We start from the raw sequence: 17,369 nt of genomic DNA on the forward strand, positions 1-17,369 counted from the left end.
CTCAGTCAGGGTAGCCGAGTAGTCTAACCACTCGTTGTGCTGACTTGGCCGTCTTTTGGGGATGGCTTCGGCTGGCCTGCTGAACATCAGTCGCCCTCGGTTGCCCTTGGGTGAACTCTGGCAGCCCTCATTCGGCACGAGTGTCTTCCGAGTTGCCGAACTAAGGGGTTCCCCACACCAGCTAACCTCGAGTCAAACCTCTCAGTTAGTGCTCTGATGTGGTCGGCAAAGAAAGGGACCCCCAGATCCTCATGTATTTGCCTGTTACTAACGTACCAGGGCGCGTTAGTAACAATTCGAAGACACTTGGATTGCAGAACTTGCAGCTTCTGGACGTGGCTGTGGGCAGCTGACCTCCAGATCGGGCATGCGTAATCCATTATGGGACGGATGAGCTGCTTATAGAGTAGTACACCGTTCCTGATTGACAGGCCACTTCTCCTATTGATAAGCGGGCCTAGCACACCTAATCGTTGCGCTGCCTTCTTTCCCACTTGGTTGACGTGCGCCGACCAAGTAAGCCCGGCGTCAAGGGTGACCCCCAGATACTGTGCTGTTTTGACCCATTGGATCGGCTGTCCGAGGAACTGCACTGCTCGGGGCTGTTGGATGTGTCTTCTCGCGGAAATGAAGAGAACCGCGGTGCTCTTCGAGACGTTGATAGCAATCCTCCAGGCCCTGAGCCAGAGCTCAAGTCTACTGAGGTAGGTCTCCAGATACCTGACGAGAAGCGTTGGGCTACGGGACGTGACTACTAGAGCCGTGTCGTCCGCGTATTGTGCTAACTCGACGTGGCGGGACGGTGTGGGTATGTCGTTGACATACAGACTGAAGAGCACAGGGGAGAGAATTCCGCCCTGCACAACTCCAGCCCGCATGGTACGACGTGTGGACATGGCCGACTGGAAGGATGTCTGGAATGTCCGGTCAGCGAGGTAGGAAGAGATGGTTTTTACCAAGTACGACGGGAAGTTGACCACACTTCACCGTTACATCGCACAACTGGTTAACGCTGAGTCCGTACCGCAAAGAAAACACCACACTTCACCGTTACATCGCACAACTGGTTAACGCTGAGTCCGTACCGCAAAGAAAACACCGTACTTCACCGTTACATCGCACAACTGGTTAACTCTGAGTCCGTACCGCAAAGAAAACACCACACTTCACCGTTACATCGAACAACTGGTTAACGCTGAGTCCGTACCGCAAAGAAAACACCACACTTCACCGTTACATCGCACAACTGGTTAACGCTGAGTCCGTACCGCAAAGAAAACCCTACACTTCACCGTTACATCGCACAACTGGTTAACGCTGAGTCCGTACCGCAAAGAAAACACCACACTTCACCGTTACATCGCACAACTGGTTAACGCTGAGTCCGTACCGCAAAGAAAACACTACACTTCACCGCCATAAGTACGTAGAAATTAAATAGAAGTCGTGATATTATTAAAGTGGTAGATAGTGCGTGGAATGTATGTTGTCCTCCTCGTAAGGTCGGAGCACTGTTTGCACGTACGCTACGCATTTGGCCTGTGTTTGTTATTTTCCGTTCAAAAATACCTTTTTTTTTGTTATATACGAACTGAATAATTTTAAGATTCTGCGTGTTTAGAGATTTTTTTTATATTTTATTTAATTTTGTACAATAAAATATCTTTAATCACCGCAAACGCTCGGGGAATGTGCAGATGTGAGCCATAATTTTATTACGACGTCTGAATGCATCTTCGTTCCTATTGTCGGTAGAAAGCCTCGTCCACTGGTTTCTGTATGCGACGCAAAGTTCTGAGGGGTGAATACAGCACGTCGTAGCGCACCACTACAACAAAACACGGCCAGAATACTTCTGTCCCTGATGATGGAGGCAGCAAGCACCTGCGAAACGTCTGTAAACTTCTACCAGGCTACACGGCACTACAACCCAGAAGACTTCGTACTCAGCGTCTTGAAAAGAAAAAGTTTCTTCATTATTTAATATATTTCCCACTTCTTCAGTTCACAGAGCGTCTCATGGGTCCGTCCGTGTTTCTCCTGAGAGACAGGCAACCCGCATGACAATAGAGCCATTATTCTTGCAGTTCTTAATTCTGCTGTCGGTGTCGGAATTGGACACCCCTAGGCGTCTGCCTTCTGAGATTACGTCACCCAGGGGTTTTCTGTCCACTTTTGGATTACTTAACCCCTGGTGCTTTGTCGACCAGGCCTTTCGCCAGGATACTTGCTTCGTGGGGCCTGGACTCGAGGGGCTTTGCCCCCACGGGCCACCTCTCCCCCTCCCCTTGGCCACAACGCCTTAATATCCGCGTCCTTCCGCTAACCTGGCTGCAACTAGGCGTGAGAATTATCTAAGATTATTTTTGGAACACGTTTTTTCCTTAGCAAGCTACGACGATCACATCGCAAAAGTGTCTTGCGCGATGTCGCGTGAGAAAAGCCTTTCGGACATCGATGTACTCCAAAGCGCTCCTCAAGGTCGACGAAAATGAGTCAGAGAGACGCGCGCCACTCTGGCTTACCGCGGCGGGCAGTGAAACTACTAACTGATGGATGGGTTAGGATAAGACAGGAAAGGGACTTGGGTGGGGTGAGGGGGTTATGACTGTGTCTTTACACGTTTTAAATGTGTTCTAAAACCGACATTCGCGTAAGACAATGAAACTTTGGAGAGAAAAAACACGTAGTTTCCCGCGTGTCCTTAAAAGAGTCATTCGAACGTTAAAAACTTTCGAAAATATGCACTTTTACTTTAAATTCCCGTGATATTATTAAAATGTTGCTGTCTTATAATACCGGGGAACCGTGTCTTTGAGTAAGAAGACTCCCTTACAGCGGGTGATTCAGCACGTCGGTTCAACTCTGGTATAATCTTTCATGCAAACTTGAAACTGCAGCTCGAGAAGGGATAAACCGATTTTCACCAAACTTAGCACGCCTACCCCTTGAGACTAGGCAGAGAACATAGGAGCGGAAATAAGAACCAAGGGATATTCGTTCCATTTCCGATGACGTCATTTTATGTGACTCGGGAAGTAAAGACGATAAAAGGACAGGTGGAAGGCAGAATTCTTTTCGGCGAAGCGGTTACAGGAACTACGATATTTTTTTATTATTATTTAGTGTTCTGTGTGACGACAGGTCCATATGAACAGGATCCTTCCATCCTTTTCTCGGACTGGGACCTGTTCATGTACGTTCTTGGCAGATGATCCAGAAGTGGTTTGCCATTGCCTTCTTCTGTGTGTGAATGGAGTAATTGTTGGGATGCCACGGAGGAAAACTCCGTGTTGCCTAGACCACGGCCTTGCCCAACACAAGTTATAAATTCGAACCCTAGACCCCAGGATTACAAGGCCAGCGTTCTAACCGCTAGACCACCGTGGCGGGCGAACTACGATAGTAAACTGGAAATGTTGTGGGTTCGAATCTGGGGGGTGAAGACTTCTTTAGAGATTTATTTCGTTGTCATATTCGGTGAAACACATCGAGTGACCGTGCTTGAGAGAATATTTTTCGATGAATGAAGTTCATTTGTTCAGTCTACTGCGTGATCAGTGCCCAGAATGCATCATCAGCGGTGATCCGCTCCTGAGGACCGCTGACCAATGTTCTTCTTTGCAACACTGAACAATAAAACATCTGTCCAAGTTTACCTACCGCTAGTGGTGCTCCAGATACAATGAATACAAAGGAAGTTCGCGTCGCTCTCACACTGCTGCCAACATCGTCTTTTCAAGGCGAACTGAAAGTTGCCTTCCGGTGTAGGATACGCGCCACATGATTACGTCATGACTTTTCATGTATTTTTTTCTCTCCTGCGCCGAGAAATTCCTAAACGCCTTGCCTTTCGTTCCTGTTTCCCGTCATTAATCACCTCCTCCTCCCCCCTCGTGCCCCCGCCACTTCCCGTGTGTGTCTCGCGTAAATTGATAGACTGTACGTGTGTAATCCCAGCGGCACTCGAGATACTGAGACCTTTGCAAGGGCAGAACGACGAGTGGGCTCTTTGTACGAACGTCATGCCCCCCCCCCACCAGCAACCCTGATATGGTCATTTATTTGTCTGGGTGTCAAACTTGGTCTCTCGCACATGGGGGATGTCTGGACCTAGGGGTGAAACACTTTTCTTATTTCTTATATTTATTCATCGCTTGCTTAAGTACGATATCAGTAGCTTAGAACAGGGGTCCTCAGCATTTTGACGTAAATACGTCTATATTTTAGGGTCAGTGTCATTCGGCAAAAATGTGTTACGAAAAAGTGTAACTTCATTGTTATGTTACCTAGGAAACGTCATCTGTTTACTTAGCATTGTTATTACCTATAAAACATTACATTACATTACAATACATTACAGTACATTACAATACATTACATTACATTACATTACAATACATTACAATACATTACAATACATTACAATACATTACATTACAATACATTAAAATACATTACAATACAATACATTACAATACATTACAATACATTACAATACATTACAATACATTACAATACATTACAATACATTACAATACATTACCTTACATTACATTCAGCTACCACAGACCCATCTTAAGCGTAATTAATTCAAGTTAAATAAGCAGTCTTAATCAAACTTTACTCAATTGTAAAGAATGTATAAAGGAAATATTTAGAATAAAGCCAATATATAAACTTCCTTTCCGTATAGACGTATTTACGTCTAATTCTCCGGAAACGTGGTTCCACTGTCACTTATTTTAGCTGTCGTACCACCAATTCTAATTTACCACATTAAATGTACCAATAACAAAATGTAAAACTTATGTATGTTAATATTATCTTTTGATTTTTTTACTTGGCTCGCGTACCATAGGTTGAGAAACGCTGGCTTTAGACTGTTACACTAATTTTCAGTTACATGTTTTGATTCCGGAATAATTCATAACACTCGTTTTAACAGAGACACTTGTTTTTACCATTCGTTTCTGTCCATCTGTGTGTCCACATGAAACAGCTAAACGGATATCTATTAAATTTGGTATCAGAGATTTCTATTAAATTTTACACGTTTCTCAGCTTTCTGTTAAAATCTGGTATTCACTTATTGTGGAAGTTTGTTTCTCCTGAAGCAGTTACTGTGCTTTTCGACTTGCCTGTACACGCTTCGCGTGGTAGTGCGACATTGTGGCGATCCGTGCGGAATTAATCGGAACTACACGCTTCGATGCTTTTGTACGTGGACCGAGCTTCGGACGAAAAGCTTTTGTCGAATATTGATCGTCCTCCGAATCGGAAAATGTTTGTTTATCGACACCATTGTCATTCATCTCGAATTCTAGGCGCGAGTGAAGGAATTTTTTTTCCGTCAACTCGTTCCGTGAGTCCGGAGCCAGATAACCTTGAGACCTGAAAGTTTCTCAAGACACGTTTGGAGCGCGACACCAGCGGACGGCTGAAGAAGTTGGCAGTTCTTGAGACTTTGCTTCACGCCGTGTAAACCCAAAGGCAGTTTTATCTTCAGCGTTCCACTTGTTATATTTCTTCGAGGTTTATTTGACTGCGCTGACAGTCGCGCACTGCCAACATGCTTTATAAAAGTTAGGTTAGGTTAGGTTAGGTTAGGTTAGGTTAGGTTAGGTTGTGTTGGGTTGGGTTGGGTTAGGTTAGGTTAGGTTAGGTTGTGTTGGGTTGGGTTAGGTTAGGTTAGGTTGGGTTGTGTTGGGTTAGGTTAGGTTGGGTTAGGTTAAGTTAGGTTAGGTTAGGTTGGGATAGGTTAGGTTAGGTTATGTTAGGTTAGGTTAGGTTAGGTTGTGTTGGGTTAGGTTAGGTTAGGTTAGGTTAGGTTAGGTTGGGTTACGTTAGGTTAGGTTAGGTTAGGTTGTGTTAGGTTAGGTTGTGTTAGGTTAGGTTAGGTTAGGTTGGGTTACGTTAGGTTATGTTAGGTTAAGTTAGGTTAAGTTAGGTTGGGTTAGGTTAAGTTAGGTTAGGTTAGGTTGGGTTAGGTTAAGTTAAGTTATGTTAGGTTAGGTTAGGTTATTTTAGGTTGGGTTGGGTTGGGTTAGGTGGGGTTAGGTTAGGTTAGGTTCAAGGTGTTAAGATTAATATCGAAAGTCGTGGTCGAGTTTTTTGGAGTCCGACTTTGTAATCCGGGGGGACAGGTTCAAATTAATTTGTAATATCAACCGACTGTTTAAAATGGACATGTAAGACACAGATAGGGGGAAATGCATACAAAATTTTAGTTGTAAATCCCACTGACAAAACGTAGGGAAGAAGACAATATTAAAATGGATCTTAATGAAAGAGAATGTGAGTCTGTGGATTGGATTCAGGCGGCTGTGGATATGGCACAGCGTTGGGGTCTTATGAACGCGGTGATTGACGTTATATTGGGGTTTCATTAGCTTCTTTGTGACTGATTTTCAATATGGATTCTCCTTCATTCTAGCCTCGCAAATACTAAAATGTCGGTGTTGTCAGAGCACAGAATTCTCCGAGGCTGCATTTTTTTGAAGCGTGTGCTTCGTGTTTGTAGGTGCTGGCTCTTTTGGGAGACTCCGCCCTGTCACTTCGTATTCTAGTGGATTTGTGGATCATGAAAATCTGTGGGCTGTAGGTGAGTACAGACTAATGTGATTCTATCCCCATTTTTTTTAAAAAGATACGCCTCGAATTTTTTTTTTAAAGCAGAACTAGAAAGATTAAAATATTTTCTGGAGATTTTAAAGCTGTGTTTAGTACCAATTTCCTCACAAAAGTGGAATATAATCTGTCTGCATTCATCCAAGGAGTAGATTTCGAGAATTTTACCTTTTAAAAATATATTTTTCCAAGTTTGAAACAACTTATAAGGCACAAGATGCAACGCGTTTGTCCAGAGGCAATCCAAAAAGTTGAATTTGATTCACTTCCTGCTTTACACGTAATTCTCGTATCAAATTACGTGTTAAGAATTGTCTCGTAGGCGTTTATTCTAAAAAATGCTATTGGGATAACGAAATGCAAGTAGTATGATTGGCAGCGAATATAGCACGAAATAGAGACGACAAATGCGCACAAAATGACCGAAAGACGTCGAATAATCTGGCGCAGAGTTAAGGAGGGTCAGGAAATGAGGTGTTGTGAATTGGTCGCCCTTAATGAATGAGCAGGCTGTTTGGCGAGTTGAGCAACTATTCGGTTTCATCGTATTATACAGGGTGAGTCAGAAGTATGTTTACAAACTTCGTGTGCGTGTTCCAGGATAAGAAATTAGAAAAAATGTTCCTATAAACACGGAGTTTTAAATGTTCCATTTTCGAAATAATAGCCAAAAATAACATTCAATGAATTGACTTTATGTCAAAGTGAATCCAGCTTCCAGCAAAGATTTTCAATTAAAATTTGTGCAGGAATTGCTTCGATCGCGTCTAAGAGGACCTTCATATCGGCGATCCTTAAGAAGACACTTGCCACGCCCCCTTGAAGACGTACCACTGAATACAAGAAAACAAATGTCGTTTATGCACTTCTCCCATCGAGTTAGAGATCATCTCAATGAACAGTGCCCTCAGCGAGGGATTGGGCGTGGTGGCCACCGAGGTCTCCGGACCTCACTCCATTGGACTTTTATCTGTGGGGTCACTTGAAGTCCGTCGTTTATGCAACCCACAAACAATGAAGACGACCTGTGGGAACGCGTGCAGATGATTCGAAGAAACTCTGGTGTGTACGAGCGAATTCGTCAGTCGTGTGTACGTCGTGCTCGTGCATGTGTGGAGAATGGAGGAGTAACCTTTGAGCATTTGTTACAAAGAAACATCCCTGTCCTTAAACTTGGCAATAAAGACGGATATTGAAAATTATTTTTGGCTATTATTTTGGAAAAAGGAAGCATTTGTGACCACATAGGAACATTTATTATTATTTTTGAACCAGGAACACGCACACGAAGTTTGTAAACACACTTGTGACTCACTCTGTATACATCATTCGATGTCATACAATCTCAGCAGTTGATGCGGCGTCTGACTTCGAACTGGCGTGCAACAAGTAAGTCGCGGGAAGGAGAAGTTTCGAAGTGCCTTGCATTGCGGTTCGTGACGTCCTCTCGCACGCGACGCTCTCTCTCTCTCTCTCTCCAGCTGAGCGTAACTTCGCGTCGGAACGCGAAGGATTCCATCGGAGCCTCAAGGGTTGCCGATTGTTCGCTCTGTTCGCGGAAGTCGACAGCAAATTCTACGAAGTGCGGCTTGGAATGAACGCGGGGGGCAAAGAACGGGTGTGTAAGTGGGGGGGGGGGGATTGTGAAAGGGAAGGGCAGAGGTCAGAATCGATAAGGCTCATTCTGGAACCGCGTTCCTCCCACCCCCGTTTTATAAAGAAATATATTCAGCGCCATCGTCGTACGTCAGGGCCCCTCCCCAAATTCAACGCCAGTTTTGAGATGAGAATTAAATTTTTTATTGAACTTTATAAACTTTTTGGACGCGAAAACTTCAGAGGTTCGAATTGCACTCTCACCCTGAAAAGAGAATTTTAGCTCACGTCTGAGAAATCTAAATACGTACAAAACAAAAATTCTGCCTGTTGTTTTGTATGGGTGCGAAACATGGTCTCTCACTTTGACGAAAGAACGTAGATTGCAGGTGTTGAGGAGGATATTTGGGCCTAAGAGGGAAGACGATGGGGCGTGGAGAAAACTTAAAAATCTGTACTCCTCTCCCAATATTGTCAGGGCGATTAAGTCGATAAGAATGAGATGGGCTGGGCATGTAGCTTGCATGAATAGGACAAGAGGTGTGCACCTGAGGGGAAGAGACCACTGGAGAGACCTAGACGTAGATGGGAGGATAATCTCAGGCGGGATCTATGGGAGATAGGAGTTGAAGGAGACTGGATTTTGTTGGCCCAGGACAGGGTCCGGTGGAGGGCTTTGGTTAGTTCGGTGATGAACCTTCGGGTTCCGTAAGCCATCTGTTTGGTTGGGTCCACTATTTGGAAAGCCTGAGGGGAAGAGACCGCTGGGGAGACCTAGACGTAGATGGGAGGATAATCTCAGGCGGGATCTATGGGAGATAGGAGTTGAAGGAGACTGGATTTTGTTGGCCCAGGACAGGGTCCGGTGGAGGGCTTTGGTTAATTCGGTGATGAACCTTCGGGTTCTGTAAGCCATCTGGTTGGTTGGGTCCACTATTTGGGAAGCCTGCGGGGAAGAGACCCCTGCGGAGACCTAGACGTAGATGGGAGGATAATCTCAGGCGGGATCTATGGGAGATAGGAGTTGAAGGAGACTGGATTTTGTTGGCCCAGGACAGGGTCCGGTGGAGGGCTTTGGTTAGTTCGGTGATGAACCTTTGGGTTCCGTAAGCCATCTGGTTGGTTAGTTTAATGTGTGTTATATCTAGTCCTTAGATTTTCTCGGCTGGAGTTCTCGTCGGCTTATCAACGTCGTGCCGTTTGGCATTCTGAGGTTGTCTTATTCCAAATATGGCGTAAACATGCGCAAACGGCATCGCGACGCTCGGCGTCGGTTTGCAACTTCGTGTTCAACTTCATCCCGATGCTCATGAATACGAAATATCATCTCTTTTCGCGACGACGCTATGATTCGCGTCTCGACGCTCGACGTCGTTTTTTCAGAGTGTCTTCTGATGGTATCCTGAATCTTGCCTGGTTTAATTTTGACGTCTTGTAGAGGCGTCGGGATGGAAAGCGCGCGACGCTAGGCGTCGGTTTTCCAGAGTCGTTTGAAGTGGCATCCTGACGTTCGTCTGTCTGCGTCGTCTCCTGATTTCAGAATTCACGTCTCATGCATTAGTATTTATTTCCGTGTGCAGTCGAAGTGATTAATACCTGAAGTTATGGCAGGACAGTTTTATTATTGTCGAAATGAAAGATTAACAGACAAAATAAGTACGGCTTTCAGATCTACATATATCGTTCGTAACACGGAAAGTGTTAATGGAAGCTCTGTGTATTTCAATACACTCTGATGGAGTCTCATGTAATCATCTGTCAACTGAGCTTCCCCGCGCCTCCCCCCTGAGCCCCCTCACTCAGAAACCTTTGGATGAAACGCAGCTGGAATCCACAACAAGCAACAGGGACTCCAACTTCCTGAACTTCTAACCAGACATTCAGTTGAATCAGTACAAATACGCGGTAGCTTCAGGTGGAACGTTAGAAACAAATCATACAAAGGTTTTGTGTCAGCTTCGTTCCCCTTTCCGTGTTACGGGCGAGATATGTCGATATTAAACTGGAACTCTTGGCTCAGAGCCTTGTAAAAGAACGAAAACGAGAGAATCTGTAAATATGTGGTCGTGGCCTATTTTTACGTATTATTTTAGCTTATTTCTGCAGCGACTGAGGAAAATCTCTACGTGTACACAGTCGCTGGGGCTAGTTTCGAAGTAGTGACCACCCGTCTGCAAAGCAGGTATGCCAACCAATTCTTCTTTGTCACTGTTCGCTGAGATTTGTCTTAAATTTGTTCACGTCACGTTCTTTAACTTTGCCCAAATTCATATTAACGGATTGATTGTAGTAATGACCATATATTCTAAGTTTTGTATAAATACCTCAAGCATGTCAAAGATTAGAATCAAAAATTCGACTTCTCGTCCCCTTTTTTGAGTCAATAAACAAGCATCTTTGATTCCATATGCGCAGTCGCTCTGCGCACGATTCTACTCGGAGACAACGCTGGCCACGAGCGGTGTGACGTCACAGAAAAGTTCCAGGAACGAGCACGGAGCAATTACCGAATGAATAAGCAACCACAGTCGTGGTTAAAATGTTTCCTCTATAGTAGAAATGTGCTTTTGATGGAACCTGAAATGAGAGTTTTCACCCAATAAGAGAAAATCTAGGAAATAGTGAATGCGAGCGAAGAACCAATCACGACAAAGTTGGACGTAATCATTAAAGATGGCGACACTGAAATCGGGCGTTCGCGTGAAACATCAGACGATCGCCCTGGTGGAATCTTCGTGCCGTAAACGTTTCTGTGACTCTTGCAAAGAACACGTGGAAAGTACGTGTGTGTGTGTGTGTGTGTGTGTGTGTGTCCTGGCAAGGATTACGCGCTTCAAATCCTGTACACAACACTTAAAATTTGTTGGTGTAAAATCTTATCTAAGTTATGCAAAGTGTAATTGTCCTGTATGTACGTCATTAAAGTTGCAACGTCTCTGATAACGCTGTATGTTCGTAACAACAAAGTAATGCAAACGACTAGTAGAATTCACATCTAGATGAAAATTCTCTTCACGTGAAATGCCATTAATCATTCAAGACGCATTTGTAGCTGAGTGTTCCACCATCTTCAATAATCAGTAACTCTGATTTTCAGCGTTAAACAGCGTCAATCAGTTTAACTTTGTAATGGTGAGGAGTTGTGTTTTCTTCGCGGTACGGACTGGAGTATTAAATTACGTGCTTGGGCTGCGATCTTACCTAACCTAACCTAACCTAACCTAACTTAACCTAACCTAACCTAACCTAAACTAACCTAACCTAAACTAACCTAACCTAATCTAAACTAACCAAACCTAACCTAACCTAAACTAACCTAACCTAACCTAAACTAACCTAACCTAACCTAATCTAACCTAACCTAAACTAACCAAACCTAACCTAAACTAACCTAAACTAACCTAACCTAACCTAAACTAATCTAACCTAAACTAACCAAACCTAACCTAAACTAACCTAAACTAACCTAACCTAAACTAACCTAAACTAACCTAATCTAACCTAATCTAACCTAAACTAAACTAACCTAAACTAACCTAACCTAACCTAAACTAACCTAACCTAACCTAAACTAACCTAAACTAACCTAACCTAACCTAAACTAACCTAACCTAAACTAACCTAAACTAACCTAATCTAATCTAAACTAAACTAACCTAACCTAAACTAACCTAACCTAACCTAAACTAACCTAACCTAAACTAACCTAACCTAACCTAACCTAACCTAAACTAACCTAACCTAACCTTGCTGTAAAAATTTAAATTGTTAGTTTGTGTGTTTGTTTGCTAGTAGCTCGAGAACGGTTATACCGATGTTCACCAAACTTGGCGTGTTTATTTCTTGAGACCAGAGAGAGAATACGAGGCTGTGGTAACTCCGGAAAAGTACCCTGAGTTCGATTCCAGCCGAGGGCATTTCCTCTAACTCGGGTTCTAAAATCGATAGAAGCACGGATACGAAGTCAGAGCTCTTTGATTCGAAGAGGGCATTATAAAGAGAAAGGTCACAATGCCGAGAAATGTCCTGGGTTCTAGTCCTGACGAGGAAGTTTTATGTATCTCCAAAACTAAGCACATGGCAAAGTCCGTTCATTCTGAAGAGGAGGTTTCGTGAACTTAGGTCTCAAACCCAAAAGCTGTCTTGGGATTGAGACTCGGTGAAGACTTTGGATTCTGTGACACGTGACCATCGGGACGACGTACGACATGGCCCACGTCGTGACTCCCCCAACGACAGGCGTTGGGACGCCGACACAAGGCGTCGTCTCTTGCGTAGATAAGCCTAAGACACGACGCTGGAAATTAAAGTAAATATTTTTACTCGTGTGCAGTCGTCGAATTGTGTTCTATCTGAAGTTACGTCTCTGTCACAGAACGAAGAATAATTATAATTAAATTTGAAACCCGTTAATTATTTGGGTGAGTTCCCTGATATTTCTCTCAGTTCCCTTCAGTAATTCACGAAATTAATAATTACAAGCTAAATTGTAGCCAGTGTAACACGTGTCTTATTCATTGTCTACCGGAATTTGAAGTTTCGTGGTGGCTGCGGTTCGATCCTCGACATGCGGACCTGTAGCCAAGATTAGAAATTTAACGAAAATGTCAGTGACTGAAAAGAAAATTACATTATAGGAAGTTGCAGAATTTGAATCCTAACCATCGCAACCAGTTATTATTTATTTATGTTCATCACGTGACATGAGGAAGATGACTGACCTTTTTACCTCGCCGTAAATTGGAGTATAACGTTATAATAAGGGAAGTTTACCGACGTTTAGAGGTCCTTCCTGCTTGCATAATCAGAGCGATGAGAGGCAACAGGGACCTCTGAAACGTCGGTAAACTTCCACCAGACCACACGGCGCTGTAATCCAGAAGACGGCCATCTTCGGACTCTCCGACGTGTGAGAACCTCAGATCCTACTTATTTTAATGTACGAGGGTCGCTCATTAAGTAATGCCCCACATTTTTTTCCTCAGAACATATTTATTCAAGATGGCTCAAATTTAGTGACAATATAAATCAATGTTTCCTTTACACATACTATTTTTCCACATAGTCCCCATCAACTTGTACGGTTTTACGCCAGCGTGGAACAAGTGCATGCATGCCTTGCCGGTACCAGCTCTTGTCCTGTGCACGCAGCCATGTCCTCACTGCTTGAATCACGCTCTCGTCATCTTCAAACCTTGTTCCGCGGATAGCATCTTTAAGTGGCCCAAAGAGATGGAGTCGGAGGGTGGATGGGGCAGCACCGTTCAACCAAATTTGGTGATTTCTTCCCGGGTTCTCGGACTTGTGTGAGGGCGTGCATTGTCATGCAGGAGCAAAATTTCTGCTGGATGCTTGTGAGGCCGAACTCGTCGGAAACGCTTCTTGAGGGTTTCCAGGGTCATAATGTACGCGTCTGAATTGATGGTCGCACATCTTGGCATCACATCCACAAGAATGACCCCATCACTGTCCCAAAAGACAGTCATCATGACTTTTCCGGCGGAGGGAGTTGACTTGAATTTCTTCTTTCTCGGTGATAGAGGATGATGCCACTCCATTGACTGCCTTTTTGTCTCCGGCTCAAAGTGGTGTATCCAGGTTTCGTCACCTGTAATGATCCGGGACAGAAAGATCTCTCCCTCAGCATCAAAACGCTCCAACAATTCAGAAGAAATCGTTTTCCTTTGAATCCTGTGGTCTGCTGTGAGACTTCGTGGAACCCATCTTGCGCACACCTTCGAATATGCAAGAGCCCGGATAATTGCAATTACACTTCCATTGCTGACTGAAAGCTGTTGGGCCAATTGTCGAGTTGTGATGCGCCGATCCTCACGAATAATGGCATCCGCGCGGTTCAACATGTCTGGAGTGGTGGCTGTGGCAGGACGCCCAGAGCGCAGCAGATGACGGAGCTCGGTTTCTTCACTTCCTGAAGCTTTAACTCTCTTAGCCCAGCGACCAACGGTGCTCCTATCGACTGCACAGCTTCCATACACAGCACACAAACGTTTATGAATGTTCACCACCGTTTCTTTTTCAGCAACAAAGAATTCAATTACAGCTCGTTGTTTGTAACGAGAGTCGTTCACAGACGCCATTTTAACAGTTCACTACAGCTCCGCTATCGGTTGGAATCATTTGAAACTCCGTACACGAACGCGGGAAACATCAAATCTCAAGCATGTAAAAGTGCACTTTTCTATCTTCATTATTGGCTGAGAAAAAAAATGTGGGGCATTACTTAATGAGCGACCCTCGTATCTTAAATAAATCGCGTATTAAAATATGGACTCGATTCATCGTGGTCTGGATAGGATTCAACTGTAGGCTATTGTGAACACGGTCATGAACTTTGTAATTAAATTAAATGCAGGAAGTTTCTAGACTAGCTGAGGGACTTTGTTTCTGTGTGAAGACAAGGCCCATGGACTTATTTGCAGATGAAGAATTGCATGAATGTACGAGGTGCGATCGGAAAGTTCCAGACTGTGTCAATAGAGGGCGACCGGATGTAGTACAAGCTTCTGCCGCTAGGGGGTGCGGCCTACATTCATAGTGAATCAGTGTGCCAGCCGGCATCATCGAATTAGCATTTGTTTCTTAGTTACGGGCGTTTTGGTAGTGCATTACACCGACCCTCCTGCGATTTCGGAATGGCGTGTGTATCAAATTTTGCCAAAGACTCGCCAAAACGGCTACGGAAACCTATAAAATGCTAAAGCAAGCATTTGGGGAGTCCGCAAACTTTTGTGTGGCATTCACGTTTTAAAAATGGCCGGCCGAACCTCTGTCGATGATGACGAGCGTTCTGGACGACCATCTTCGAGCACAACGCCCGAAAATGTTACGAAGATCGACGTCGTACCATCAACGACTTGTGCGACATTGTTGGGATAGGCTATGGGACCTGTCAGCTGATTCTAAAGGAAGAACTCCACATGCGACGCATCCTGTCTGAGGACCAGAAGCAGAATCGACTTCTCGTTTGTCAGGAGCTCAAAGATCTTGCAAGAATCGACCCCAACTTCCTTTCTAAGCTCCGTGTGACTTCTTCCTCTTCCCAAAGATGAAAATTCAGCTAAAGGGAAGGAGATTTGAGACGATAGAAGAGATTCAGGCAGAATCGCAGATGGTGCTTGACAGGCTGACAAAGAAAGATTTCCAGGGATGCTTCCAGGCTTGGCAGCGGCGCTGGGATCGTTGTGTTCACTCCCAGGGGAACTACTTCGAGGGTGATGGATGAATTTAATACCTGAGATAAGTGTACGGGTTTTTATAGGCGCAGTCTTGAAACTTTCCGATCGCACCTCGTATGTTTTATTAAATTTTCTTTTCCCCGGTGAAGTAATGTAGCGACTGATTCTCTCTCTGTCATATTAGGCCCGGAATATCCATCCGCGTTCCTCACAACCCACATCCTGAATACACCTGTACTTGTCGTTGGTGCCGGGACTCGAAATTCGCGTGACTACGCCTGACGCCTCTGCGGGTTGAAACCTTCAATTCATGAGTCGCACAAGCGCCATTTTTTGTAGGATGCTGGATCGTCTGTGTGAAGGAAAATTCCAAAAACGAAATTTGTAAATACGTAGTACGGGTGTTGTGGATTGGATTCATCTGGCTCAGGATTCGCTCTAGTGATTGGCTTTTGTGAACACGGTAATGAACCATCGGCATGTATAAAGAGACGGGACATTTATTTTCTTCCTGAGCACGTGTTAGCTCCTTAAATGTCGAAACAATTACGTAATTCCCTTGTTTCTTAACCAATACAAACAATATTAATTATTTCAAGAACATTATATTGAAATTCCTGTATTAGTCATATTTCTGTAATTTTAAGAAATTTTCTGAATAGATTTTATGGTGTAATATTTTGTTGGCGAAAGCAAATTTCACTTGTTATTTTATACATTCCCCCCCCCCCAAAAAAAAAATATTAAAAATTTAAACTTTCAAGATTCTTCCCTCGGAGGCTTGCCAAAATTCTTTTTCGTTAGTCTCTGTTTCTGCTTCAAAATAACTTAAAATTTTCGTCAAATGCGTTTTAGTGGCTCGCAGATCCCGCGTTTTTGGCCAGCCCTGCGCATGTGCGCGCGCAGCGAATTCTGTTCAATACGTGGCGGATGTTCCGTTGAGGGATCTGAGTATAATTGAGACTTCCGTGGATTTGCCATTGAGATTTCAGGCAACATGTATTTCATTTTAACACATCCCTTCACACAGACACAGCTAAAAAATATCGACGTTGGAAGAACGAACGACGATCACAATGGATGCGGTCTTCCGGGTGACACCCGCTTTTTCAGCTCCGGTTCATATCGGAGTCTCTTAGTCTCGTTAAGTCGGTATCGTCTGAAAATTGTTCGTTGTAACAAAATGGCGCGTTTATAAAATGGCTGTCTTCTGGGTTGTTGTAAGTGGAAGACTTTTCCGACGTTTCGGATGTACTTGCCGCCTTTATCAACAGGATGCCTTGGTGATGGAGGCAAGACACACCTCTGAAACGTCGGAAAAGTCTTCCACAACAAATCAGAAGGCAGCCATTTTCGTTATAAGCTGAAATCTCGACTAACATGTTACGTGTCCAATTTTTGAACTTGTTCCTGTCACAGAGGAGAAGTGAGATATTTTATTGGTCTGTTAAAGAATTTTCTTTTTGGAAAGATCGCTAGTTCACGTCTTTATTTTACGGTGGGTCACAAGACACTTTCTAAAAATTGCATGCCCTGGGAAATTTCACCCCCACAGGACGACGTGCCACGATCCCCAGGGGGCTGTCTGTCAGCCCAAGTGTCCTTTAATTCGTCGCACTTACGACAAAGGCCGAGATACATCGCAGCTTCGAATGGCTTCTTGTCGTCATTTGTCAAGTATTAATGTGTGACCGTTTCAAAGGCCTTTAGCTCAAGAGCGAGCTATGTCACGAGCTGTCAGTAACAGTTACAGGCTCCGAAATGAAATTTCAACTGACCACTCAGAGAGGTTTGTCTTCGACATTGCCCAGCCAGTGACATATAAAGAATTTCACGTTTTCTAATCCGAAGGGAGGACTCACGAGACGCCATTTTCCACATTTTCTCCTTCAGTTTTCGTTGTGTTAAATTCACTGCTAGTCGCCGGTAATTCTGTTAACAAATATA

General features: G+C 44.1%; 1 protein-coding gene across 7 annotated transcripts in view; it reads left to right on the forward strand.

Moving 5' to 3' along the window:
• Nucleotides 1-17,369, forward strand: part of LOC110834979 (uncharacterized) — a 147,916-nt gene that overhangs the window by 65,787 nt on the left and 64,760 nt on the right. For 5 of the 7 annotated variants that reach the window (XR_015536624.1, XR_015536623.1, XM_087354252.1 and 2 more), the window contains one exon: nucleotides 6,524-6,604. The exons of the other annotated variants lie outside the window; for them this stretch is intronic. The gene's annotated coding sequence lies outside the window, so the exon portion shown is untranslated. The remainder of the gene's footprint in view (nucleotides 1-6,523; nucleotides 6,605-17,369) is intronic. 7 annotated transcript variants of the gene reach the window in all.

This window comes from Zootermopsis nevadensis, unplaced genomic scaffold (assembly GCF_977971745.1).
Source record: "Zootermopsis nevadensis isolate Lab colony 2312 unplaced genomic scaffold, Znev_1.0 Znev_ptg000023l, whole genome shotgun sequence".
Lineage (NCBI taxonomy): Eukaryota > Metazoa > Arthropoda > Insecta > Blattodea > Termopsidae > Zootermopsis > Zootermopsis nevadensis.